We start from the raw sequence: 26,947 nt of genomic DNA on the forward strand, positions 1-26,947 counted from the left end.
TATATACTGATTTGTTTGCTTATTATACAGTACTAGCAACCATATACACAATAAATCTTTGTGGAAGAATAAACAATGATTCGTACGTTCTTGTATTCCACTCATAGATTTGTCTCACAAGTTATTTCGCTTCGTAACTTTCAGTTCAGTCGTTCGGCACCAGGTTATCTGGAACTTATTTGCCCATCAGCAAACTGAAACGACCTGTAGGCCTGTACCATTCCTAAGAATCCTTAATTACCTGTTATTGGTTTCCCTAATTGACTGCTTAGTATTTTACGTTAATTTCCACTATCATCGAGGACAAAATATAAATTCACAATCTCTAGCAAGCAATTCTGAAAAAAATATTACTCGCAGAAAGTGATAACATTTTAATCCATGTCCTGTTTTCAAAGTTTACTGACATGTCTCAGTGAAGATTTAACTTTGAATGCTGGGTTCTTTGCCGGCCAGGGTGGCCGAGCGGTTCTACGCGCTACAGTCTGGAACAGCGCGACCGCTACTGTCGAAGGTTCGAATCCTGCCTCGGGCATGGATGTGTGTGATGTCCTTAGGTTAGTTAGGTTTAAGTAGCTCTAAGTTCTAGGGGACTGAAGTCCCATAGTGCTCAGAGCCATTTGCTGGATTCTTTTGCCATATAATTGTATACTATAGTAAAATGTGAGGAGAGCTGAAGCTTTTGCAGAGCTTATCGTGTTGTTTGCGGTTCCTAAGAGATTTATCTAAACAACAATTCGGAGAAATATTAATTTTTGCGTAATTCATGTTTCTACACTGTCAGTGTTTTGGATAGCACCAAAACTCAACCGTTTGTAAGACGAAAATTGCTGCTCTAATGAATTAAAAGCAGGTTTCTAAATTAAAGTCAGATGGTATTGTTAGTTGATAGACTAATAGGGGTATGTTCAGCTCCATAATTGCAAAAGTTTCCTTCATTCGGACACTAATTCATCTTTTCTTCACGAAGTAATGTGAGTGAGTGATGTGAATAAATGTGCATTGTACCGTCACAATTGTGGTTTGCAGTGCATGTGGCAGAAAGAAGGGAGATTGTGGGACATGCTGCCGATGGAAAGCCTACTACTATCAGATAGCACCACTCTGACGAACACATCAGCATTTAAGTGTCAGACGCCGAGGAGAATTTTGAGATTAAACCTTAAAGATAACAGCGGACAGATCATAATTAGAACTGCTGCTACGTCTCTCCCCATTGCGGACAAAACAATATTAATGAAAATTTGTTTTAACGCTGATTTCGAACCGACAACCTCTGGTTAAGTGGTAGTTCATTACCACGCTCTAGAGAGCTAGAGAAAAATAAAAATGCGAACATCTTCTGCAGATTCATAACTGTCAGGCTTTCTACAGTGATAGGAAGCTTTAAACCATGATTGGTTCCATGTAAACTGTTACATTTTCGGCAGACGGTGTAACAGCTACAGAGCTGAGGGTGCGAATTGTATTCTTATGTAACAGTCCTGTTTATGTTGGTGGCGAATACGTGAATCTTCTGAGACCAACGATTTCAGCTAAACTAGTTTTAGATTCCTCATATGAGTATCAACATTTCTACCTTTTATAATATTTCTACATCTCTATACCTACATCTCTTACCTTCCTTTCAGGTTGCAACATTTCTTTTGTCTTTGAAACGACGTCACTAGCGCTATGTTTGCTTTTCTCGAAGAAAATGTCGACGTTACAAGCAAATACTTGGGATTTTTCTGTAGCTTTTTTATAACCATAAAATATGCGGGATTTAATACAAATAAAGAATGCGGCAGGCTGTTTTTATATTAAGAACTTACCTATTTACCCAAAGGCAAATCCAGAATATGGCTTAGCAGCGGCTCGAAATAAATATTCACAATTCTTCCTCTCTATCCAGACAACGAAAACTGCTATCTCGTATCCGTTAGGCAAAATAAGAAAATGAAAGCAACAATAAAACTGCTCAGAGATAGCATCCCATCCGAGAAAGATGAACCTGAAACAACAGAACCTCCTGCAGAACAAAAGGTGAAGACTACTGTCGGTGTTAGGAGTCGTGTATACACCACACTTTGGCAGCAGAGAGTTCATCTGCCACGTGTGAACAGCAGCTAACTTGTGGAAGATATAAAAGATTTCACGGTGTCATTCTTGGAGTGAAAAAATACGCTATTTGATCGAGAGGAGCCTAACACTTTATAGTAGATGTAAGTACGAGGTGCGACAATAAAGTAATAAGACTGATTTTCTTTGCAAGATGTGGCAACCCTGCAGGCTTGCTTAGGCACAAAATCTTTGACCTTGGCCTATAAGCTGCTTCTAGTCCAAGCGGCACTAATCCCTGTATCAGTCATGATGCTCTCTATCAGCTCTGGATTGTTTGTGGCCAAGAGGTCAAGTGTGTTTTCGCAACCATTTACAATTCGCGTGGGTTCGTGGACTAACTGCTCTAAATAATTTTCGGAGAATGCATTTAGGACAATCTCGGAAGACGTTTTGTGTCTACCACCGGTTTTGAACAAGTATTTTTGCCAACATACCGAGGGTAGGTTGAAGTCCCCACCAACTATAACCGTATGAGTGGGGTATTTATTTGTTACGAGACTCAAACTTTCTCTGAACTGTTCCGCAACTGTATCATCGGAGTCTGGGGGTCGGTAGAAGGAGCCAATTATTAACTTTATTCGGCTGTTAAGTATAACCTCCACCCACACCAATTCGCACAGAGTATCTACTTCGACTTCACTACAAGATAAACCACTACTGACAGACACCAACACTCCACCACCAATTCTGCCTAATCTATCTTTCCTGAACACCGTCTGAGACTTCGTAAAAATTTCTGCAGAACTTATTTCAGGCTTTAGCCAGCTTTCTGTACCTATAACGATATCCGCTTCTGTGCTTTCTATTAGCGCTTGAAGCTCAGGGACTTTTCCAGCGCAACTACAACAGTTTACAACTATAATTCCGACTGTTCCTTGATCCAAGCACGTCCTGTAATTGCCAAGCACCCTTTGACATTGCAGCCCATCCCGCACTTTCCCGAGGCCTTCTAACCTAAAAAACCGCCCAGTCCACGCCACACAGCCTCCGCTACCCGTGTAGCCGCCAGCTGAGTGTAGTGAACTCCTGACCTATTCAGCGGAACCCGAAACCCCACCACCCTATGGCGCAAGTCAAGGAATCTGCAGCCAATACGGTCGCAAAACCGTCTGAGCCTCTGATTCAGACCCTCCACCCGGCTCTGCACCAAAGGTCCGCAGTCGGTTCTGTCAACGATGCTGCAGATGGTGAGCTCTGCCTTCATCTCATAAGCAAGACCGGCAGCCTTCACCAAATCAGATAGCCGCTGGAATCCAGAGAGAATTTCCTCAGATCCAAAGCGACACACGTCATTAGTGCCGACATGTGCCACCACCTGCAGCTGGCTGCACCCTGTGCTCTTCATGGCATCCGGAAGGACCCTTTCCACATCAGGAATGACTCCTCCCGGAATGCACACGGAGTGCACACTGGATTTCTTCCCCTCCTTAGCCGCCATATCCCTAAGGGGCCCCATTACGCGCCTAACATTGGAGCTCCCAACTACCAGTAAGCCCAACCTCTGCGATTGCCCGGACCTTGAAGGCTGAGAATGATCCTCTGAAACAGGGCAGGCAGCTGCATCTGGCTCAGCCAGAGACAGTGCCTGAAACCGGTTTGTCAGACGCACCGGGGAGGCTTTCTGGTCAGCTTCCGGGGACGCCTTTCGCTGCCTGCCACGCCTTGGAACGACCTCCCAATCAACCACAGGCGAGGGCTCAGCTCCACTGCGGGCAGCAACCGGGGCAACCACAGCGGCAGACCGATCTGGGGACAGACGGGATGAGGTTGACATCCCTGTGATACCCGAGTCCGGCTCCCCACAGTGGTGCCCATTGGCAACAGCCTCAAGCTGCGCGACCGAAGTCAGCGCCGATTGCAGCTGTGAGCGAAGGGATGCCAAGTCAGCCCTCATCCGAACACAGCAATCGCAGTCCCTGTCCATTCTAATCGATGTTTAACAACAGTTACTGAAACACGAGTCGGTGCCTAGATAACGCAAGCGGAACACGCAAAGAATGTATCAACTAACCTGTACAAATGCCTAACGACTGCGCTACAATCTGCTGAATTTACGATTACAGTAACTAAAACTCGAAACTGCACCTCCTATACGAAACTCACACGCAATTTCAATAAGAATCTACGAAGTAAACACTAAAGCGCGATGCTACAACTGTCAAATACTATAATACGCCCGAAATATACGAATTAAACAATGCAAGTACCCAAAAACACGCAAAGAAATTAAACTATGTAACAAATAAGAAGCTAGGGTTATACGGCTTGCTGCTGCAGCTGCTTATCCAACGGCGGCAGGGAGCACACTGACTGGCCAACCGACTCTGGCCGTTCACAACAAAAACAGAAGACAGACGACTACGCGAATTTGCACTATTCAGGTACTAAGGCGCGATGCTACAACCCTCAAATACTATAATACGCCCGAAATATACGAATTAAACAATGCAAGTACCCAAAAACACGCAAAGAAATTAAACTATGTAACAAATAAGAAGCTAGGGTTATACGGCTTGCTGCTGCAGCTGCTTATCCAACGGCGGCAGGGAGCACACTGACTGGCCAACCGACTCTGGCCGTTCACAACAAAAACAGAAGACAGACGACTACGCGAATTTGCACTATTCAGGTACTAAGGCGCGATGCTACAACCCTCAAATACTATAATACGCCCGAAATATACGAATTAAACAATGCAAGTACCCAAAAACACGCAAAGAAATTAAACTATGTAACAAATAAGAAGCTAGGGTTATACGGCTTGCTGCTGCAGCTGCTTATCCAACGGCGGCAGGGAGCACACTGACTCACATCGATGCAGCTGCTCATTCGTGAGTTGTGCTGTAATAAGTTAACACTTATGTGTGTCTCTCGTTATGGAAAAGGAACCGCATAATACCGCGCAACGGTATGCCATTTCATTTTGCGTTAAATTGGGTGAAAACGTGACGACAACTTCCGGTAAGCTTTAGAAGGCTTTTGGAGTGAAGGTTATGTCAATAGTTAAAGTTTTTCGTTGGCATAAAATGTTTAATGAAGGCAGAACGAATGTTTAAGATGAAGACCGCAGTGGACGACCGTCAACCTCACGGACGGATGTCAACTGTTCATGAAGAGTGGGTGCCTCCTGGACAAACAGTTAACCAATGTTACTACAAAGAAATGTTCGAAAGACTTCGTGAGAGAGATCTTCGTGTCCGTGTCAACATTGCTGGTAATTGGATTCTGCATCACGATAATGCGCCATCTCATACTGCTCTGTCAGTACAGCAATTTTTAACCTCAAAACAAATTTCAGTTCTACCACAGCCACCTTATTCACCAGATATCGCTCTGTGCGACTTTTTTTCTATTTCCAAGAGTCAAAACGGCGGTCAAGGGTCAACATTATCAAACAACACAAGATGTCCATAAAACTGTGACGAGGATCTTGGAGGATATTACAGAAGATGAGTTCCAGAAATGTTACCATCAGCGCTGGAAAAAGTGTGTGCAATCACAAAAGGAACTACTTTGAAGGAGACAACACTAAACTTTACTAAAACGATAAGCAACATTTTTTTTCCACATCAGTCTCATTACTTTATTGTCGCACCTCGTATGGGGTGTGTCGTTCCCCGTCCGTCAGTACATGAGCAGTACATAATTGGTTCACCCTGTGGTAGTTCTCGGCTTGCGCAGCTTTAGAGGGGTTGAAATGTCCCTGATGATTTTTTTACGCAGGTGAAATCCAATGAGTGGTTCACGTTTGAAGTCACTGGGCTGTCCTGACACACCCATTCTGCTGTCACTGCTTCTCTACTGACAACACAATACTCCCCGCCTCCTTTAATACGGGCGGACCAGCCTGTCGAGACTTCCAACAGTCAGTTCCGCACTACACTGTATCGTCAAGATACCTTTGATCAGAATGAGTATGTCTCTTGCTCATCTCGATGTTGACTCCTTTTGTTATACCTAATGTTCTGAATTTGTTTTGACTGCTACTACAGCTTTTCGTTTCTCTGTTCACAGCTATATCCGAGGAACCATAAGCAACAGTCACCGGCAGTTGAGGGTTGACTGGTAAGTTGATGGAACTTTGGCAGTACTACAAAGCACGTATCAAATTGTTCCGTAGTCTTTCTACAGTTAGCACTGATTATAAGAATATGTATCTGAATGTTATTGTGTGAAACCGTAGTGGTAACGTTTCAGTAATTAGTGTTTTATAACATTTGGTTCTTATTCTAAAGCATTATAATCAAGCTTCCCTCTAGACATTTAAGTCTCATCTTCATCTACGACAATTATGGAAACTGAAGAAATGAATTAAAATTTGGGCTACGGCCTGGATTTTCCTTTTTTTTTTAAGAAAACATTCAAATTTTATGTGTAATAGGCATTTTTCACTAAGTAAGGCTTGTATCCTAGAACAATATAGTACAAATAATGAAATATACCTGGAAGCTGGTGGCCGCTGTGGCCGAGTGGTTCTAGGCACTACAGTCCGGAATCGCGCTGCTGCTTCGGTCGCAGGTTCGAATCCTGCCTGGGGCATGGATGTGTGTGATGTCCTTAGGTTAGTTAGATTGGTTGGTTTGTGGGATTGAAGGGACCAGACTGCTAGGGCCATTGGTCCCTAGGTTAGTTAGGTTTAAGTAGTTCTAAGTCTAGGGGACTGATGACCTCAGATGTTAGTCCCGTAGTGCTTAGAGCCATTTGAACCATTTGAACCTGGATGCTACGCAACACTGCATGACAGGAAGCAAATGCTGTCCTTTATAACAAACACACGTGTAGCAAACACTGGTAGGACTACTGGAAGAACTTTTGACTCTGATTTGGACGTGAGCGTGACAGATATTTAGCGGGGAGCACTTTGTAGCACTGTTTCATTGAGTAGAGACACTTTAGATTACTGTACTTGACTATTTTAGTCGAGAGGAGGAACACTTTAATTTTCCTGTTCCAGTTTCTAACATTCTGGGTGGTGTCTGTTTGTTCTATATCGTGTCTACCCACCACTTTCGCGCAACGACGCTCTGAGCGTGGTTTTTTTAGGGAATTGACTAGTTTGAACCTGGGCCCTGACGCCAGACCACACATGACATGTAGAATTCAGAAGAGTTCAGTGAGACTAGCGATGATATAACCAAATACTGAATGATTTCAGCGTCAGCTCCACTGCACTCCCTGTAAAAGAATCTTAATACTAACTAAATTTAGTGGAGGGGTTCAAGGCATTCCTACAGTGACCCTCAATTATCTTTAATTACTTATCTAACTTATAAATTACAGTGGCTGGTGTGGCTTCTCAATAACTATATAACAGAAAAATCATCGCGTTTCAGATTTTTACTTCAATTGGCGAATGTGAACACCATGAGCTTTAATTGACGATCGACACTAGTATTACGCAAAAAGGGGGTGTAACAGATGAGGCTTCTGCAGTTCTGAGTGAAGCTTTATGCGCTGTTATGCGGCATCACGTGGGTTCATTACCTTGTCGGTGTTCGTCAGGGGGGTGGCGGGCAGCACAGATCCGCTCACCTCGCTGTCTGGGAAGCAACTCCCTCCTCACTTCTCCTTACTACAATTTACCGAAGTTGGTTTAAAAAAAAAACTACCTGGCCGTGTTTTCATCTGACCAATCAGGGTCTCAATGTTAACCTTAAGCTCCGCCTACAAAAATTCTGTCTATCCAATAAGAAATGTTATACTTTTCGTGGTGGGGCGATGTTTTTAAAGTTTGCAACGTAACAGAGACGCGAAAAAGTCTCACGCTAAAACTTGCAGCTCATGTGGTCCTTTTAGCGTCATCGTAAGGTCTATACTGTTCTTCTGGAGGGCTCCATCTTTTAACATGGGCTTAGGGGTGGTCTTAATGTAACAGAGACGCGAAAAAGTCTCACGCTAAGGCTCTAGCTTCTATCATGGCTGGGGGGAGGGGTGGTCCTAACGGTTAGCTGGCGACATGGGTGTCCGTTCCTTATCGTAGGGCCTTCTAACTTAACACGGTTCTGCTCTCGGCTTCTGTTCTCGTTTTGTCCCCTCGGAACGGCGTCCGTCTCATGGTGGGAAGGTATGACATGCATTTAGGCATTCTTGTGTTAGTCTGTGGTATACCATTTGCTCACTCGTTACTCGTATTACTTTGGTTAATTTAATGTCACGATTTATTCGGAGCTATGTGACATACTACTGAATTTGCTTATCATGTCAGGGTTTTCATGGAAGGTGTTGGATTTGCCTGACACCTTACAAGTTATTCACGTTCACTCCACTCTTTCTTCTCGTGGTGAGTGTGGTGGAGTGGCTGGTGGCGGTGCTGAGGGACAAAGGCTTGAGAGGACTCTGCCAGTTGCTGTCTGCAGTGAAATCTGCAGGTGAAGTTCTCGCGGTAGCGCCATGTAGTCGGTCTGCCTCCTCGCTACGATGGCGTGTGCCGTCATAGCGAGGATCCAGAGAGTCGCTAGCCGCTTGGGTAGTGGAAATGGAGTGTGGGGCAGTGATTGCTTCCACTGTGATGCTTCCTGGCGCCGTTCTGTTGATGTGAGCCACCATCTGTTGGCACGCTTCCCATATGTTGGTGGCATTCCCTCAGGTGAAACGGTGCTCGAGCGTGTCGGTCATGGCACATACGTTACAGTCGTCACTTGCGACGAGTTTTATTTCCGCCAGTCTTTGGTTGGTTGGTACCGTTCTGTTTACTATTTTGTACCGTGTCTCCTTTGCCTCTTTAGGCAACACGTTTTTGGAGAGATTTTTCCATTTTTGTTTCCCGTTGTACTGCGGAAGTTTGTTTTCAGTTTTGTTTTTTACCGGCTTACCCCTGAGGGCCCACTACATTCTCTTGGCTGTACTGTGCCCGGGGTTCGCCACGGTGTTCAGAGCGTAGCTCTTATTGACATAGTGCAGCCTGACGTGTCGCATACTGAAGGGGATGTGCCTCGTGTCGACCGGCGCTTCTTCCAATGCGGGTTTGTATCTTGCAATCATGTGACGCTGCCAGAGTTTCTGTCCTGGATGGTGGGCGTTCTTCTTAATAGGAGTGCCACACAATTGCTCTTTACATCCACTAGACCTACTCCCCTTTCTTCTGTTGGCAGAGAGCACGTTGCTTGCACCACTTTGAATGTGTTTCGACTCCACAGCAGGTAGTACGCTTCGCTCGCAATTGCTGTCGCAATTTCGGTCGGGATGCTTAGGATTTGCGCCAGGTACCATGCTTTCGACATCGTCGTGTTTAATCAGGTCTATTTTCTGATGGATCGTTAGTTTCCGGTTCGTGTGCTGTCTGGAGATGGTGTGTAGCACGTCTCTCCAGTTGTATGCGGCCATTTCTAAGCGGAGAAGGCTGTATAAATATTCCGAGGACTTTATGGCTCTTTGCTATTTTAAACCATTGCCCGTCTGGTTTGAGCCGTTGATTCCCGATCGTCAGTAGCACTGTTTTTCTGGGGTTGGTTGGTTAGGGCGCCTGACGCTTTTTGGAATGTGTTCATTGTGGTTTCTACTCGCCCAATGTCTTCCTGATTTTCAGTAAAGATGTCTAGGTCGTCAGCGTTGGCTTTGTCTCCTACGGAGAATCCTCTGATGTCGTTTGAGAGTTTCCTAAGCAGCGGGTCCAGTGCTACAGCGAAGAGAGACATTGACAATGGACCGCCTTGCCTCACGGATCTGTATAGTTTTATCTGTTTTGTTTTCCAACTATGTACTGTTATTGTCGATCTTGCAGTACTTAGTATCTTCTGTATCATTATGATAAATTTTTACCCAAAACCGAGTCTGTTTAGTGTTTCTATGAGGTATGTGTGGTCGACTCCGTCTAAAGCCTTTTTGAAGTCAACCGAAATTATGGCACCGGCGCTTCTGGTGGTGTCAGCCTGTACTATTATGTCCCTGTGGGTGCATGTGGCCTCAGATGTATTTTTCCCTGGTACCGCATATGTTTTCCACCAACTGATGACTTTCCTGATAACCGATTGCAGGTTATTTGCGATGCATTTCGCTATTATTTTATAGTCGACGCTGAGGAGCGTAATCGGGCTAAACTCTTCAATGCGGCGGGAGGCTTTCTTCTTGGAATTAGGGTTATTGTCCCTTCGGTAAGCCCAAGTGGAATTTCCGCTCCACTGAGTACCTCGTTCACCATTTCCATGAACTGCACTCCTAGTACGTTTCAGTACGCGAGGTAGAACTCGTGCGGGAGGCTGTCGGCGGCCGGTGATCTTCATCTGGCGCTGGTCTTCATTGTTTCTTTGACGTCACCCTCGTCGAAATTCTCTGTCAGCACTCTCCTCGTCTGCTGCAGAATTCCAGCAGTTGCCGCATCGTCTGTCTCTTCTCGTCGGAACATGTCTCGGCAATAGTCTTTGACGTGTTTTGTTAATTCCGTTTTAGTCGTAAGCGTCTTCCCCTCCTTGTCCTACAACTCACTTAGCGGCTCTCTTCCTTTCCCTGTTAAGGTGGTGCATGGCGAGTGGCTCGTCTTCGACCTCGCCATATGTTTTGCTTCTGGTAAGGACGCCTCTCCTTGGTTGTTTCTTTATTTGTAGGAGTTTGTCTTTGATTCTCCGTACTCTCGACAGGTATAACTGGTCGTCTGCTGGTGCCTCGACTGCGTCTTTCAGGCACTGCTGTTAGAATTCGGCCGTGGTTCGCCTCCAGAATGACTTGCACCCTGGTCTCCTTGCTTAGTAGGCAGGAATGCTGACCATTACACTACCGCAGCACTACGGCCGATATGCTGCACGGACTCTAAAGCATTAAGTTTGTCCTAAGACTTTTACACAAACTCCGAACAAGTTTCCTAGTCGCGTTAAACGTTAAACGTTGCACAGACCAGTTGTGTACATTATTAGCACCTCCGAACAAAGGCTGAGGTGATAGAAAAACTATCAGTAATCCCATAGGATTGTTTACATTTCCAAAATACGTGTAAATAGCAGTGATCATTCGTAGACAAATGAAACATAGAATAAATACTTGAAGTTTATCACAAGGCAGTGCCGAATCATTGGAAGAATTCGAAGACAGTGTTTCCTATCTATGACTGAAGTGACTTATAAAACTTTCATTCGTCCCATTGTTGAGTACTGTTCAGTTGTATGGAATTTTCACAAAGTCATGTTATTTAAAGGGACATGGATAAATGCAACAAGTATTGCACCTCTTGTTTCTCATTTTCGTCAACATGACAGCGCTGACCACGTACTCAGTCAACGACCAACTGAACCTAATTGTGAAATACCATTCTGCTGACAGCGAAGCGTCGTGGAGTGGACTCCAGGAGACACTGAAATCATTGGGGATGTATTCAGGTCTATGATAGTTCAACCACCGTTCTAGACTCGCAGACGTCGGTCGTAGCTGCGTCCAAGGGGCACACGGACTCTTAATGTAGGCCACAGTATTGTGGCCGTGTAACATAGAGGGCTACACAAGCTTTCTCATGTCCGACATATGTTTCTTCAAAGATTATGACACAATTCTGCTACAATTATGTGCTATACTTGTAAATAGGCTGTTTAGATTTTTGTGTTGGTAACGCCATGTAGCGCTCTATATGAAAATCAGTGGCTCTGATGTGTGCAGTCTGTGGCTGGTTTGCATTGTTGTTTGCTATTGTAGTGTGGAGCAGTTGGCTGTTAACAGCGCGTAGCGTTGCGCAGTTGGAGGTGAGCCTCCAGCAGTAGTGGTTGTTAGGAGAGAGATGGCGGAGTTTTGAGAGCGGATGATCTGGACGTGTGTCCATTGGACACAGTAAATTTGTAAGACTGGATATAATGAACTGATATATATATAATGAATTTTGAACACTATTAAGGTAAATACATTGTTTGTTCTTTATCAAAATCTTTCATTTGCTAACTATGCCTATCAGTAGTTTATGCCTTCAGTAGTTAGAAACTTTTATTCAGCTGGCAGTATTGGCGCACGCTGTATTGCAGTAATTCGAGTAACGGAGATTTTTGTGAGGTAAGAATTCATGAAAGGTATAGGTTATTGTTAGTCAGGGCCATTCTTTTGTAGGGATTACTGAAAGTCAGATTGTGTTGCGCTAAAAATATTGTGTGCCAGTTTAGTGAATGTCTGAGCACGTTCAGTTTCGCTCAGCTGTTTGAAAATCAAATAACGTAGGGGTTTATCAGCACAGTAATTCATAAATTTTTCTAAGGGGACATTTCATATTTTCTTGATACATGGCGCCATGAGAGAACGAACATGTAGTAGGGAAGTACGTTCCTGTTTCGTTTTCCGATACTGGCAGCTGTGTTACAATCCCATTTCATGCGGCTTAATATCCCCAACACGACAATATAGTTATTGCGTTTATCGGCGCTCTTGTATCTTGTCATGAGCATGCACCAATGAAGACTGTGATCCGTCACTGCGAGCGGCTTTTTATCGTGTTTCGTTTAAAGCCGGTTCTTCTGTTCTTTTGCTACTGGCTGTCCCCCGCGCTAGTAGAGTAACGTGTTCGGGGGTATGGCTTCTGTACATCACGGCGAGGATATGATCACAGATTGTACATCTGCTCACCCGTTGTTAATCCCCGTAGCTGACGTGTCGACTGGTTTGCTGCACTGCTGTCTATGTAGCCACTGTTGCAACAGTCGACAGATTCCCCTACGGTTAAAATGTTATTGCCTACGGCAACTGACTCTGACGGCTGCGGTTTTCCAGACTGCTTGACGTGAGAAGTCCTGAGCCGAGCCGAACCAGACAGTTCAGCATGGTGGCAGGAGTACTCTTTCTCCAGTACGGCGGTTATCTTTCATCCAAGAGACAATGAATCTCTACTGGAGAATACTACAAGAAAAGTATGCCGGCCGCGGTGGTCTCGCGGCTCTAGGCGCTCAGTCTGGAGCCGCGCGACTGCTACGGCCGCAGGTTCGAATCCTGCCTCGGGCATGGATGTGTGTGTTGTCCTTAGGTTAGTTAGGTTTAAGTAGTCTTAAGTTCTATGGAACTGATGACCTCAGAAGTCCCATAGTGCTCAGAGCCATTTGAACCAAGAAAAGTGTGGTGCACAGAGATGAACTTTCTGTACCTGCAATGCACTACTACTTGCATGCATGTTGAAGGAGAATCGAGAAAATGATGTGGCAGGAAAAAAGGTGTGTGCTGACGTTCTGTTTTAGACAGACGTGACTGGAATAGGGGCGCGGAGAAATGAAAAGGACATAAACTTGTTGTTAGATGCACAAAGCTATCTAAAAGATGCTACGCTCTGTACTGAACGGTTTAAAATCGAAGCGAGTAGTGGACAAGCAACGAAGATTGTATTTTGCGAAGTATGTCACACAGAGTGCAATTACCATATGATTTCATGTTATATTCGGGGATGAAATACGATTGAGAAAACCATATTGTGGAAGTGTCTCTATCTGTGCTTCAGAATGGCGTTGATAAAAATGGTTCCAATGGCTCTAAGCACTATGGGAGTTAACATCTGAGGTCATCGTCACCTAGACTTAGAACTACTTAAACTTAACTAACCTAAGGACATCACACACATCCATGCCCGAGGCAGGATTCGAACCTGGGACCTTAGCAGCAGCGCGATCCGAACTGAAGCGCCTAGAACCACTCGGCCACAGCGGCCGGCTACACAGAATTCAGGCAATATAAAATCCGTAGGCAAAGATTAAATACGACAGCAGGTATCACTGTATCTCATAGGTGACAAAAACACCAGGTCAGCGTATGAGTTCAATAGAGAAGAATGATGGGACTCTGGGAACACACCTAACGTTAAAGCTGGTACAAGCATGCAGTTACAGTTGCGATGCGTATGCCGTGCTAGGGAATAGAAGAGGGCGTGTGAGCGCATACTGTACCACGCAATGTGGTAGCACAACGTAATGACCTCACCTTATCTGCTTCACAGTAACGGATCTTACAGTCCTTCAGACACCTATGGCTTCACATTATGCTACTCTAACACAATTAAACAATAGCTTTTTCGAAATCCCGTAATTGTTTTGCATTGGGACCCAGAAGCTTGAAATTAAGCTCAGGGGTGCCTGCAACCTTCCTCTGTAACGATGCAAAAGCATAGCACCCTGCGACACCACTTTCGGACTCGGCTGCGCTCCAAACAGAACGGTGTCGATGCGAGAAAAACCCACAACTCAGAAGTTCCTGTGAGCTTTAATGTAGTCAATGATCTCTCATTGGCACCAAATTTCACTTCATTTCTGCCCAAAGCCACCGTGGTCGTGTCGCACGACGGAAAGGTCGTCACACCCATTCTTAGCCGGCCGCTGTGGCTGAGCGGTCGTAGGCGGTTCAGTCCGGAACCTCACTGCTGCTACGGTCGCAGGTTCGAATCCTGCCTCGGGCATGGATGTGTGTGATGTCGTTCAGTTAGTTAGGTTTAGGCAGTTCTAAGTGTAGGGGACTGATGACCTCAGATGTTAAGTCCCATAGTGCTTAGAGCCCTTTGAACCAATTCTGTGTACCACTGCACTGTCCGCTAACACAGGAGAAGAACTCCGATGAAGTTGATTCCACAGATGTTCAGTTGGGTTCGGATCCTTGGAAACAGGCATTGATGGTTGTGTGTGTATTGGTTACATTATTACAATTACTATCTGCAGATTCTTACGTTCTTATGTGACTTTAGTTCCGCAATTTTCACGTTTCTTATTCTCTGAGCTGGAATTCTTCCATTAAATAGATAGTTCCACGACAGTGGTCTGTGAGCTATTCACGAAGAGCAAAGATAAATATTTCACTATTCCTGTCTACTTCATCGTCTCTTCAATGTGCATGCACCCCCATTACCTCGCATCAGAGATTGTAAACCTGTCGTCCGCAGCTCGTGGTCGTGCGGTAGCGTTCTCGCTTCCCGCCCCCGGGTTCCCGGGTTCGATACCCGGCGGGGTCAGGGATTTTCTCTGCCTCGTGATGACTGGGTGTTGTGTGATGTCCTTAGGTTAGTTAGGTTTAAGTAGTTCTAAGTTCTAGGGGAATGATGACCATAGATGTTAAGTCCCATAGTGCTCAGAGCCATTTGAATTTGAACCTGTCGTCTTGTCATGATGGAAACACAAAGTTTCACGTACCTACTATCCTACCTGTGCCCACCCACAAAAAGTAAAAACATTCGGAAACTCCTCTGGAACAAGGTATGCTACTCTTCGTGCACAAATAAGTGCCTTATTGCTGCTAGCGCTCATAGTATAGACCCAACTGACTCTAATTTGTGTTTGTTGTTGTACTTGTCATGAATGAATATAGACTGAGTTTCTTTCTGCACTATGTTATAGTCATTTCGGAATGTTAGGTTCTGTATTAGGTTATCTTGTAATTACTAGACTATAAAATATGTAGAACCCCTGGTTAGATGTAAGAGAAGGCCTGATCTTGTCAAGTTAAGTAGATAAATATAAAATCGATAATTATCGATATTTTGTAACTTAAACTGTAGCGCCATACGTATGTTATTTTGCGATCAAATCAGAAAGTGGTAAAACTCAGTCTATTTTCCAATGCTTGCGTCCATCGCGCACGATTGTTACGTATGTATCTCCTTGGAATAGTAGTACTTTCCCAATAGTTAAATAAAGACTAGGAACGGGTGCTTTGAAGGCAGACAACCAACGCGTTTACAAGTGACGCATCTGCTTGATCTCGACCCTCGTGAACGGAATTGCAAATCAAGACAAGCGGACGCCCGGCCAGCGGCGAAGTGGCGCCTGTTGAGGTGCGGCGAGGCGCCGTGCCGTGTTGTTCCAGCTCTCAGCCCGCGGCCCTCCTGGCCCACGCGTCTCGTTGCCCCCGCTACGGCTACGGCTTTCTCGCTAAGCGTTCTTACCAAGGCTTTTGTGCCGAGGCGATGACCTCATGTTTTCTTACCGTGGAAGCGTTTCTTCTGGAGCACGTAATTAACAATCGAGAATACTTGAGTATTATTAGAAGATATAAAGCTAAGGAGAAAATTTCCCGGTCCGGAATCTAGATTGCGTTGATTAGATTACATTAGATTAGATTAATAATTCATTCCACAGACCCATAAAAGAGGGAATCCTCCTGGGCGTGGAATATGTCACATAAACATATTACATAAATATAATTACAAAAACGTGATTTTCATTAATTTGCATGATCCTCAGTTAATAAACATTAAAATTGTGTACAAGAATTAAATTTATACTTCTAATATTTACCGGTTTAATACTTACATCTGCTTTCATTTAATCCATCATTCAGACATTTGTTAGTTTCTTGTCTATTACAACCAAGTATAGTTAAAAATTAAAGTAAATTATTCATTTCAGTGATCCTCAATTATGAACAGTCAGATTATGTACAAGATTTAAAATTAAACTTCCACTATTTACAGACTTAAGACTTACATCTGTAACTTGGCTGTTACAACCAAGTATTGTCAAAAATTAAAGTATAACAAATTTTCAGTAAAATGGTCTACTGCACTTGTTGAGAAGCTCATGGATGGAATAAAAGGAGTTGGCCACCAAAAATTCTTTTAAATTATGTTTAAATTGTGCCTTATCTGAAACTAAAGTCTTAATGGTTGCTGGAAACTTATTGAAAATATGCGTTGCTGAATACTGGACTCCTTTCTGAATACTGCACTCCTTTCTGAATATTGGACTCCTTTCTGGGCAAGAGTAAGTGATTTTAAATCTTTATGTATATTGTTCTTATTCCTAGTATTGATACTGTGCACTAACCAGTTAGATGGAAAAAGAGATGTCTTATTTACAACAAACTTCATTAAGGAATAAATATACTGAGATGCTGTGGTTAATATGCCCAATTCTTTGAATAGGTTTCGGCATGATGTTTTTGGATTTACACTACTCGTTACTCTTATTATACGCTTCTGTGCTCTAAAAAATTTTTCTCTGTCTGTGGAGTTACCCCAAAGTAGGACACAATATCACATAATGGAGTGAAACTAAGCAAAATATGCCAGTCTTTTTAATATTTATATCTCCTCTGTCTGACATCATTCGCATTGCAAACACAGACTTGTTTAGGCGCTTTTTCATACCGTATTGATATCACCAAAATTTTGTTTCTGTTTTTTTGGCACACTTGCCCAACAATCTACATCTGTTTTTACATGTATTCTCAGCAAAGAATGAAATGGTCGTATGGCATTGCTTGCCAGGAGGCCCCACCCGTAGAAGTTCAGCCGATAAGTGCGAGTCTTATTTCAGTCGAAGCCGCATTGGGCGACTCACGTGCCGGTGATGGGGGTGAAATGATGAAGAGGACGACACAACACCCAGTCCATAAGCGGGGAAAATCTCAAACCCGGCCGGGAATCGAATCCTGGCCCGGTGCGTGGGACGCAAGCACGTTACCACTTTTTTTAAAAAAATTTGTTCGGTATTGTTCGTTGCATTTGGTCTGGACGAACGTCAAAAGACATCCGTTCAAGTTGATCGTTGATTTCTTTACTCAGTTTTTTCTTACAGAGTGCGAGCAGCCCTGTGACCGAATACGCTGAGCTACCGTGCCGGCGCTCAGCTAAGCAGGCTGACCTCTTCTCAGCAACGCCTGGCGGAAGGCTAATCGCACCACCTTCAAACTGCGAGGGCTTGCTGAAAAGTAATTCGTCCGAATTTTTTATGTAAAAACTCTTAAAACTAATAAAAGAAACGTTATTGACATTCTACACCTTTATTCTTCACGTTTATACGTTTACACACCTCTTCAGCTAGAGGGCTCCGAAGTGGACCATGTACCAGTGTGTAACGTAACTCTGTAGGTGCATGGGAAACAGCGTGCTGTATTCTATTTTCTAATCCAGGAGTTCGTGCACACATGAAGCACCCTCTCTTTCAGCATGACAACACCGGACCACACACACGCGCTGCGACATCTGCAATAATCCGGCGCCTTGGGTTCAATATTATCGATCATCCTCCATACAGCCCCGACTTAGCCCCAGCGGATTTTCATCTGTTTACAAAACCTGAAGAACATCTTTGAGGTCATCACTTTGATAATGATGAACTGGTGCAAGCAGAGGTGAAGTTGTCGCTCCGTCAACAGTGTTAAACATTCTACAGTGATGGTATCAACAAACTCGTCTCCCGTTGGGAGAAATGTGTTCGTCTTCAGGGTGGCTATGCTGTGAAATATATATGCAGACACAAAGAGTAAAGATGTCATATGTTAATAACGTTTATTTTATTTAAAAAGCTTTAATAGTTTTCATATAAAAATTCGGAGGTATTACTTTTCAGCACGTCCTCCCTCTTATGTCATTGCGGTTCCACTCTCCAACAGCGGGCGCAGAAAACGAATACTTTAATCATACCGTTCAAGTTCTGATTTGTGTTATTTTATTACAATGATCATTTCTCCGTGAGTAGGTTGGCGTCAACAAAATATTTTCGAATACTGAGGACAGAGTTTATGATAGGAATTTCATGAAAAGATCTCGCCGCAACAAAACACACCTTTGTTTTAATGATTGCGAGCCCAAATTTCATATCATATCCATGGCACTCTCCTCCTCTTTCGTGCCAATAAGTAACGGGCTGCCTTTCTTTGAACTTGTTCGGTGTCTTTCGTCAATCCTGTCTGGTACGGATCCTGCACCTTTCGGTTACAATTTGTAAGAGGATGGATAAATGTATTGTAGACGGTCTGCTTAGTAGGCCTGTTGCATCTTTTAACGCCTCTGCCAATAAAATACAGTCTTTGGTTTGCTTTCCCCACAAGATTATCTATGTGATCATTCCAGTTTAAGTTGTTCGTAATCGTAATGCATAGGTATTTAGTTGAATTGACAGCCTTTAGAATTAAGTGATTTATCATGTAAACGAAATTTAAAGCGTTCCTCTTAGCATTCGTGTGAATAACCTCACATTTTTTGGAACATACAGATATCTTCCATGAATCATTTTACAATTGATTTTGATCTTCTGAAACTTTACTAGCCTGTAAAGGAAACATCGTCTAAGAGGGCTGCTCAGATTCTGCCGTAAATCATTTAAATAGATGAGGGGCAACACAGAGCCTGCAACACTTCCTCGAGGAACTCCAGATATCGCTTCTGTTTTACTCGATAATTTCATGTCAATGAGTTATTCACCCGTTTTAGAAAAGTTAATTATACCTGTGCCTCAAGAGAGGATCCCATTCCCATCTTGCGCTGCGTTATAGATTTGTTCATAGAGGTACTTAAATTGTCGTCAAAATAGTTAATCGCAAACGGAAATTCATGCCAAGTCAGAGGAATACTCCATATTAAATTCGACCGACTTGCTGAATTTGTGTTAATCTACGAAAACGGCGATCCAAAACTATTAGCCCTGGCGAAAATATTTAGCGTATGAACAATGTGTAAGGTGCAGTCAAATGAAAACGAGACAGATGGAAAATAATGAAGTAGACTATTTATTTTTTCATTAATACTCGCCTTCGCTGTTAATATAGTTCATTTATCACTTTGAAGAGAAATCCCGTGGAGAGAGATTGGAACATTATGTGGGGCATCTAAGGGCTTCCCAGCGAAACTTGTGCAGTCTAGCCGCAACAAGCTTAACATCTTGCGGGCGGGCATTATCCTTCAACAGAATGATGCGGATCGTGAACGTTCCTGCGCGTTTCTACTTCATGACGTGGTTCAGTGTTTGCAAGGTGTACTACGTACCGCTGTGCGTTGATTAGGGGGGGGGGGCAAGTTCTAGAAAGCCAATGAGCAACGGGTACTTGCACTCGAAGAAAAAGGTCATCATGAGTTTTCGGAGCTGGTGTGCCTGTTGGTTTAATTATACTGTAGAAGTTTCGCTAGGAAACCCTTACACGGGCTCCATACAGTCCCGATACCACACCATGCGATTTTCAAATTTTTGGAGCTGTGAAAAAAGATCTTCGTGGTCATTGATTTGCTTCCGATGAAGAGGTGCACGCCTGGGTTCGTAATGGCCCTAATAAATTCATATGGGTTACCTGTGAGATCGGAGACTCGGGTGACGAACATAATGTGTAGCGCAGTGGCAAACAGGCTAAACAGGAAATAAAAAACCTTGCGCAGTGCAGTGGGAGGACGTGTGACTATTCTAAGCAGCTCACGCTTCACTTAAAGCGCAATGCGACAAAACAAATAATAATAAAAAAAAGAAATTCTTTCGTGAGGTGACGGTGATGGAATTTGAACTTGCAAAATACTTAAATGGAAACAAGCCCTTCAAACACTGTTGAAACTCATTGTTTAACTATTACAATCATTTTCACAAAAAATATCTCTTATAAAAATCTTAATCTGTCAAGTGATTAATTACTGAAAATGGTAAAGGAGTGGTAAAATCTGTGACCTCAGAGTGCAAGTCATTTGAATTGATAAACTTTACTTACTTTCGTCTGAACAATCATCCAACTAACCAAAACTAATAATAAACACTATAACATTCCGTTTCTCCTACATCCCAATTACGTGCAAGCCAGCAATGCAGCAGCAACATTTGTCCAGTTAATCCTCACCAAATCATACACCAAAGTTCATCATCCTCTGTATATCCTCTGTGCTCTGCAATCCATTTCCATCTGCTCAGTAGCATAGCCAACACCAGACTCTCAGCAGCTACGCTTAGGAATCCTACTGCAACGACAATACTACTGAGAACCAAACGTCACATCTCTTGTACTCAGAACCTTTGTGGCGCAACATATCGACTGTTGAAAACTACTGTTTGAATAATGTTTAGCACGAAAATATGAAATATGACACATCGAATGATAATGTAAAGCTCACATCACTTTATTTGGATACCTAACATAAACTAAAAACCTTTCAAGCTACAGTACTCAAGCGCCCATCTTGAAAACCGTTAATCCGGTAATAAGCAGCCTCGAATGCTGTTTCGGAGTCCCAACGAAGTTCTCACAACCCAGCTTGTGAATGAACCACTTCTAAATAAGATCAAGAAAGAGTTTCTTCAGTTCAGCGGAACCACTCTTAACGTCACCTGCAAATCGTCGTATACAGCTTTGTTGTAACTCACTGTCAGGGAGGTACTGGAACAACCCTAAAGAAGAGGTTGCTAAGAGATGTCACCTCCCATATAAGACATGGAAGGTCTTCAACAGGATGAGAACTGGCGTATCCCGAAGCAACGTCAATTTGAAGAAATGAGGTTTCTCTCCAGGAGATGAACTAAGCGAATGTGGCGAACAGCGAGATCAACACCTGCTCAGCCGTAGAAACCTCCCAGCCCCATTCCCGATGGACGATCCGGTTATCGCCAAAGATACAGCAGTTCGAAACGGCGGAATTTTGGATGTCATGTGGAATTTAATCATATACTTATACTGTTTGTAAATTGATGTCATATGGAATTTAATCATGTAGTTATACTGCTTGTAAAATGGTGTCTATCGGCTATACAGTGTGGTCCATTGATAGTAACCGGACCAAATATCTCACGAAATAAGCATCAAACGAAAAAACTACAAAGAACGAAACGCGTCTAGCTTGAAGGGGGAAACCAGATGGCGCTAAGGTTGGCCCGCTAGATGGCGCTGCCATAGTTCAAACGGATATTGCCTGCGTTTATTTAAATAGGAACCCACATTTTTTATTACATATTCGTGTAGTAGGTAAAGAAATATGAATGTTTTAGTTGGACCACTTTTTTCGTTTTGTGATGGATGGCGCTGTAATAGTGACAAACGTGTAAGTACTTGGTATCACGTAACATTCCGCCAGTGCGGACGGTATTTGTTTCGTGATACACTACCCGTGTTAAAATGGACCGTTTATCAATCGCTGAAAAGGACGATATTGGGTTGATGTATGGCTATTATGATCAAAATGCCCGACGGGCGTGTGCTATGTATGCTGCTCGGTACCCTGCACGACATCATCCAAGTGTCCGGACCGTTCTCCTGATAGTTACGCTATCTAACGAAACAGGAAGTGTTCAGCCACATGTGAAACGTCAACCACGACCTGCAATAAATGATGATGCCCGCGTAGGTGTTTTAGCTGCTGTCGCGGCTAATCCGCAGATCAGTAGCAGACAAATCGTGCGAGAATCGGGAATATCAAAAACGTTGGTGTTGAGGATGCTACATCAACACCGATTACATGCGTACCATATTTCTATGCATCAGGAATTGCATGGCGAAGACTTTGAACATCGAAATTACGGGATGATGACAGATTTTTTCCGCGCGTTCTGTTTAGTGATGAAGCGTCATTCACCAACAGCGGTAACGTAAACCGGCATAATATGCACTATTGGACAACGGAAAATCCACGATGGCTGCCTGAAACATCAGCGACCTCGGCGGGTTAATGTATGGTGCGGAATCATGGGAGGAAGGAAAATTGGTCCCCATTTTATCGATGGCAATCTAAATGGTGCAATGTATGTTGATTTCCTACGTAATGTTCTACCGCTGTTACTACAAGATGACAGAATGGCGATGTACTCCCAACATGATGGATGTCCGACACATAGCTTGCGTGCGATTGAAGCGGTATTGAATAGCATGTTTCATGACAGGTGGATTGGCCCGCACGTTTACCGGATCTGACGTCCCCGGATTTCTGTGGGGAAAGTTGAGGATATTTGCTATGGTGATCCACCGACAACGCCTGACAACATGCGTCAGCATGCATGTGCGAACATTACGGATGGCGAACTATTCGCTGTTGAGAGGAATGTCGTTGCAGGTATTGCCAAATGCATTGAGATTGACGGACATCATTTTGAGCATTTATTGCATTAATGTGGTATTTACAGGTAATCGCGCTGTAACAGCATGTGCTCTCAGAAATGATAAGTTCACAGAGGTACACGTATCACACTGGAACAACCGAAATAAAATGTTCAAACGTACCTACGTCCTGTATTTTAATTTAGAAAACCTACCTGTTACCAACTGTTCGTCTAAAATTGTGAGACATATGTTTGTGACTATTACAGCGCCATCTATCACAAAGCGAAAAAAGTGGTCCAACTAAAACATTCATATTTCTTTACGTACTACACGAATATGTAATAAAAAATGGGAGTTCCTATTAAAAAAACTGTTGATATCCGTTTGGCCTACGGCAGCGCCATCTAGCGGTCCAACCATAGCGCATGAATTTCCCCCTTCAAGCTAGACAAGTTTTGTTCTTTGTAGTTTTTTCGTTTGACCCTTCTTTCGTGAGATATTTGGGCCAGTCACGCTCAATGGACCATTCTGTATATGTATGTTATGTTCTGGACTCGAGTAAATAAATAAAAGCGCTGACTGGATATCTGGCAACAAACAAGTGAGCATTGAGTGTGTTTGTACGTATCAACAGAAATGACTCTTAGTAACAGTTATGGCGGTCAATAAAACGTTTCGCTATTTTGTTGAAAATTAGCAGACTTATCAGCTGAGCTCCGCGCCTACGCCTCTGCGCGGATAACTCAGTTTCCGCAACCTAATCGGTGCATGGGCCCAGAGGAAGCGGAGCGCAGGCTTAACGAGTCTCCGCCCTCCGCCGGGATGAGCGAAGCATCGCCAGGCGGGCCCCAGCCAGACCCCACTTCCGCTGCCTGCCCCCGCTCCCTGTGGAACGCTAACGTCATTCCGCCGCCTCCTGTCCGCACACGGCATTCCCCCGGTACAAGCTCTCGTGCTGCAAATCCCCCGCTCTGCTTTTTCCTGTGCAGCGTTTTTTAAAAATAAAAATGCATTCGACAACAAACTAAGTACTGCCGCCCAAAAAAAAGAATACTCCTGACAAAGAGCAATACAAAAAGTGTGTCACCACGGATAATCCCGGGAGACTGGTCAACTGAATCGTCTAACTGGTTTAAAATTGCAGACAGGGACTGATTTTTCTTTCTTTTTGAGTCATCATTCCTCTGACTGATTTTCTGCAGCCAGTCACGAACTCATCTCCTGTGCTAACCTCTTCATCTCAGAGGAGCACTTGCATCATACGTCCTCAATTATTTACTCGATGCATTCCAGTCTATGTTACCCTCTACAGCCTTTACCCTCCATAGCTCCTCCTAGTACTTTGGAAGTTATTCCGTGATGTCTTAATAGATGTCCTATCCTCCTGACCCTCCTTCTTGTTAGTGTTTTCCGTGTATTCCTTTCCTCACCGATTCTGCGGAGAACCTCTTCATTCCTTACCTTATGAGTCCACCTACTTTCAAACATTCTTCTGTAGCAGCACATCTCCAGTGCTTCGATTCTTCTGATATCAGTCCTAGTACACTGAAGAGCCAAAGAAACTGGTACACCTCTCTAATATCGTGTAGGGCCCCCGAGAGCACTCAGAAGTGCCGCAACACGACGTCGCATGGACTCGACTAATGTCTGAAGTAGTGCTGGAGGGAACTGCCACCACGAATCCTGCAAGGCTGTCAGTAAGGATAGGAGGGAGTGGAGATCTCTTTTGAAGAGCACATTGCAACTCATCCCAGAAACGCTTATTAATGTTCATGACTGGGGAATTTGGTTGCCAGCGGAAGTGTTTAAACTCAAAAGAGTGTTCCTGGAGCCACTCTGTTGCAATTCTGGACGTGTTGTCCTGTTAGAATTGCCCAATTCCGTCGGAATGCACAATGGAGATGAAGTTCAAAGAAGGGCAGCTCGTTTTGTATTATCGTGAAGTAGGAATAATAATGCCAGAGATATGATACGTGAACTGGAGTGGAAATCATTAAAACAAAGGCGCTTTTCGTTGCGACTGGATCTTCTCATTAAATTTCAATCGCCCGTTTTCTCCTACGATTGCGAAAACATTCTGCTATCGCCCACCTACATAGAGAGAAATGACCATCACGAAAGAATAAGAGAAATCAGGGCTCGCACAGAAAAACTTAAGTGCTCGTTCTCCCCGTTCTCGAGAGTGGAACGGTAAAGAGACAGCTTGTAGGTGGTTCATTGAACCCTTTGCTAGGCACTTTATTGTGAATAACTGAGTAATCACGTATCTGTAGATGTAGATAATTGTCCGTGTCTCCGAGCCAGAACCGTGCTACGATGGTTTGAGGAGCATGACAGTACACCCACGTTGCTGCGTCGGCGACCAAATTCGCCTGATGTACATCCTCGGTCGCTATTGGGCGCCATCATCGCGTTCGCAAATCAGCGGCCAGTTATTTCCACGAATTACATGACCTGTGCGTAGACGTCTAATAACGCCGACGTCTACATACTTACTAACAAACTGTCGGATACCTAATGCCCAAAATCAGTGACTTATTTCGTTCCAAAGACAGGCAAACAAACTATTAAGGAGGTGGTCATAATGGCTTGGCTCAATAGTGTGTAATGGACTACATAGATGATGCTATTTAATATCTACTGACTGTATGTCTGTATGTGCTTTAGCCGCATGTAGTGGGTGGGTAGTAACGTCCCAAAGTAGATCATCAAAATTTTTTTAAATAAATACTATTAATGCAAGCTGATTTTGTTGAAACTTTCATGACAAGCATTACTATCATCAGATTAAAAATATTTAACAACACTAAGTATCATCTCGTTGTCTTTTCCACTGAAAAGAACCAATGTAAAACTATTAGCTTTCCAGCCAGGTCCGTAAGTCGAAATGGAGAGATGTTTCGAGAGTCGCTCTTATCATTACTTGCTGAAATATCGAAACGCTGTTTTTCTCGAATTTACATAGGCATGCCGCCCTATGGTCTGGCCCATAGGAGTATCACAAAGTGGATGTAAAGGGGGGAGGGGCAATGCTCCAGCCCTGATGTCATTAGACTCCACCAATCATACCGTCTGGATGGGAAGTATTGCGGCCAATAAAGGCTGTTAGGCAGACCTCATCTGGCGGTCACTCCGATTCCCGCTCACGCTGCCGGCATTCCCGCTCATGCTGCGGAGAGTTGCGCATCGCTGATTGTTGCTATTGCTGTTGCTACTCGAGATGTCGGGACGCGGAATGGGACGTAAAGCTGCTGCCTTGGCGGAGTTGCTGCTCACGCTAGCAGGAACATCCGGCAAGAAGAAGAGGAAAACTGCAGCGCAGGGCTATCGCTGCCAAAAGCTTGGCCACGTCGCCAAGCACTGCAGCGGCGCAGTTGCGTGCTTGAAGTGTGAGCAAGCACACGACACACGACTGCAAAAAGCAGGACACCCCCTGTACCTGCGCCAACTACGGCGGCGCACACGCGGCCAACGCCCGTTCCTGCACCTACAGAAGAAAGTGGCGCGGACCGGAGAAGAAGAAGCCGAAGCAAATGACAGCACACACGAAGAGGTGGTCTCGTGTACGGAAGACGTCGTCACCAGGCGCCTTAATGACGCCGTACAAGAAGCCGTGTCCGCCTTCAAATCCGCCATTGCGGAAGAGAGGGCGGCCATGCTGGCGGAACTGGGCGAGGCTCGGCGTCAGATTGCTGTGCTGACGCAGGAGCTTCGCTCAGCCAAAGAAGTTTCCGCCACAACAGAAGATCCCGCCACCCAGACGACTCCTCCACGAGAGAAGGAGTTCGCGACGGTGACCACGCAGACCGACGAGCCTGCTGAAGGGGAGGCGACACAGCACAAGAACAAGGACAACGAAGCAGCTGCACAAGAAGAAGAGTAGGAAGAAGTCCCCATTCCTCCCGCTTCCAGACATGTACAGCGCAAGCGCTGTAACGAAGAAGAACGCTGGATCGCTTCGCGATGGCACATACCCCCACCACGACAACCCCTATCCTTTCGTTCCACCTAATCATCCTAAAACTCCACGCCCACATCACCCACTTGGGTATCCAGAAGGCCTTATTGGTCTTTCCAGGGAGGAATTCAATCCGATTGATTCCTACCCTATCTTCACAGAGTTGCATATGCGCTGTATAATCATTTCTCTGGTTAACGGAGAATTTGATAAAGCAGGAATCCTTATGCACGATATCCC

At 44.3% G+C, this 26,947-nt stretch overlaps 1 protein-coding gene across 8 annotated transcripts in view; it reads left to right on the plus strand.

Annotated features, from left to right (window-relative positions):
• LOC126269255 (glutamate-gated chloride channel) overlaps window positions 1-26,947 on the plus strand; it is a 659,915-nt gene that overhangs the window by 414,450 nt on the left and 218,518 nt on the right. For all 8 annotated transcript variants that reach the window (XM_049973978.1, XM_049973982.1, XM_049973980.1 and 5 more), the window contains exon 3: window positions 6,118-6,168. The gene's annotated coding sequence lies outside the window, so the exon portion shown is untranslated. The remainder of the gene's footprint in view (window positions 1-6,117; window positions 6,169-26,947) is intronic.

Source organism: Schistocerca gregaria, chromosome 1 (genome assembly GCF_023897955.1).
Source record: "Schistocerca gregaria isolate iqSchGreg1 chromosome 1, iqSchGreg1.2, whole genome shotgun sequence".
Classification (NCBI taxonomy): Eukaryota; Metazoa; Arthropoda; class Insecta; order Orthoptera; family Acrididae; genus Schistocerca; species Schistocerca gregaria.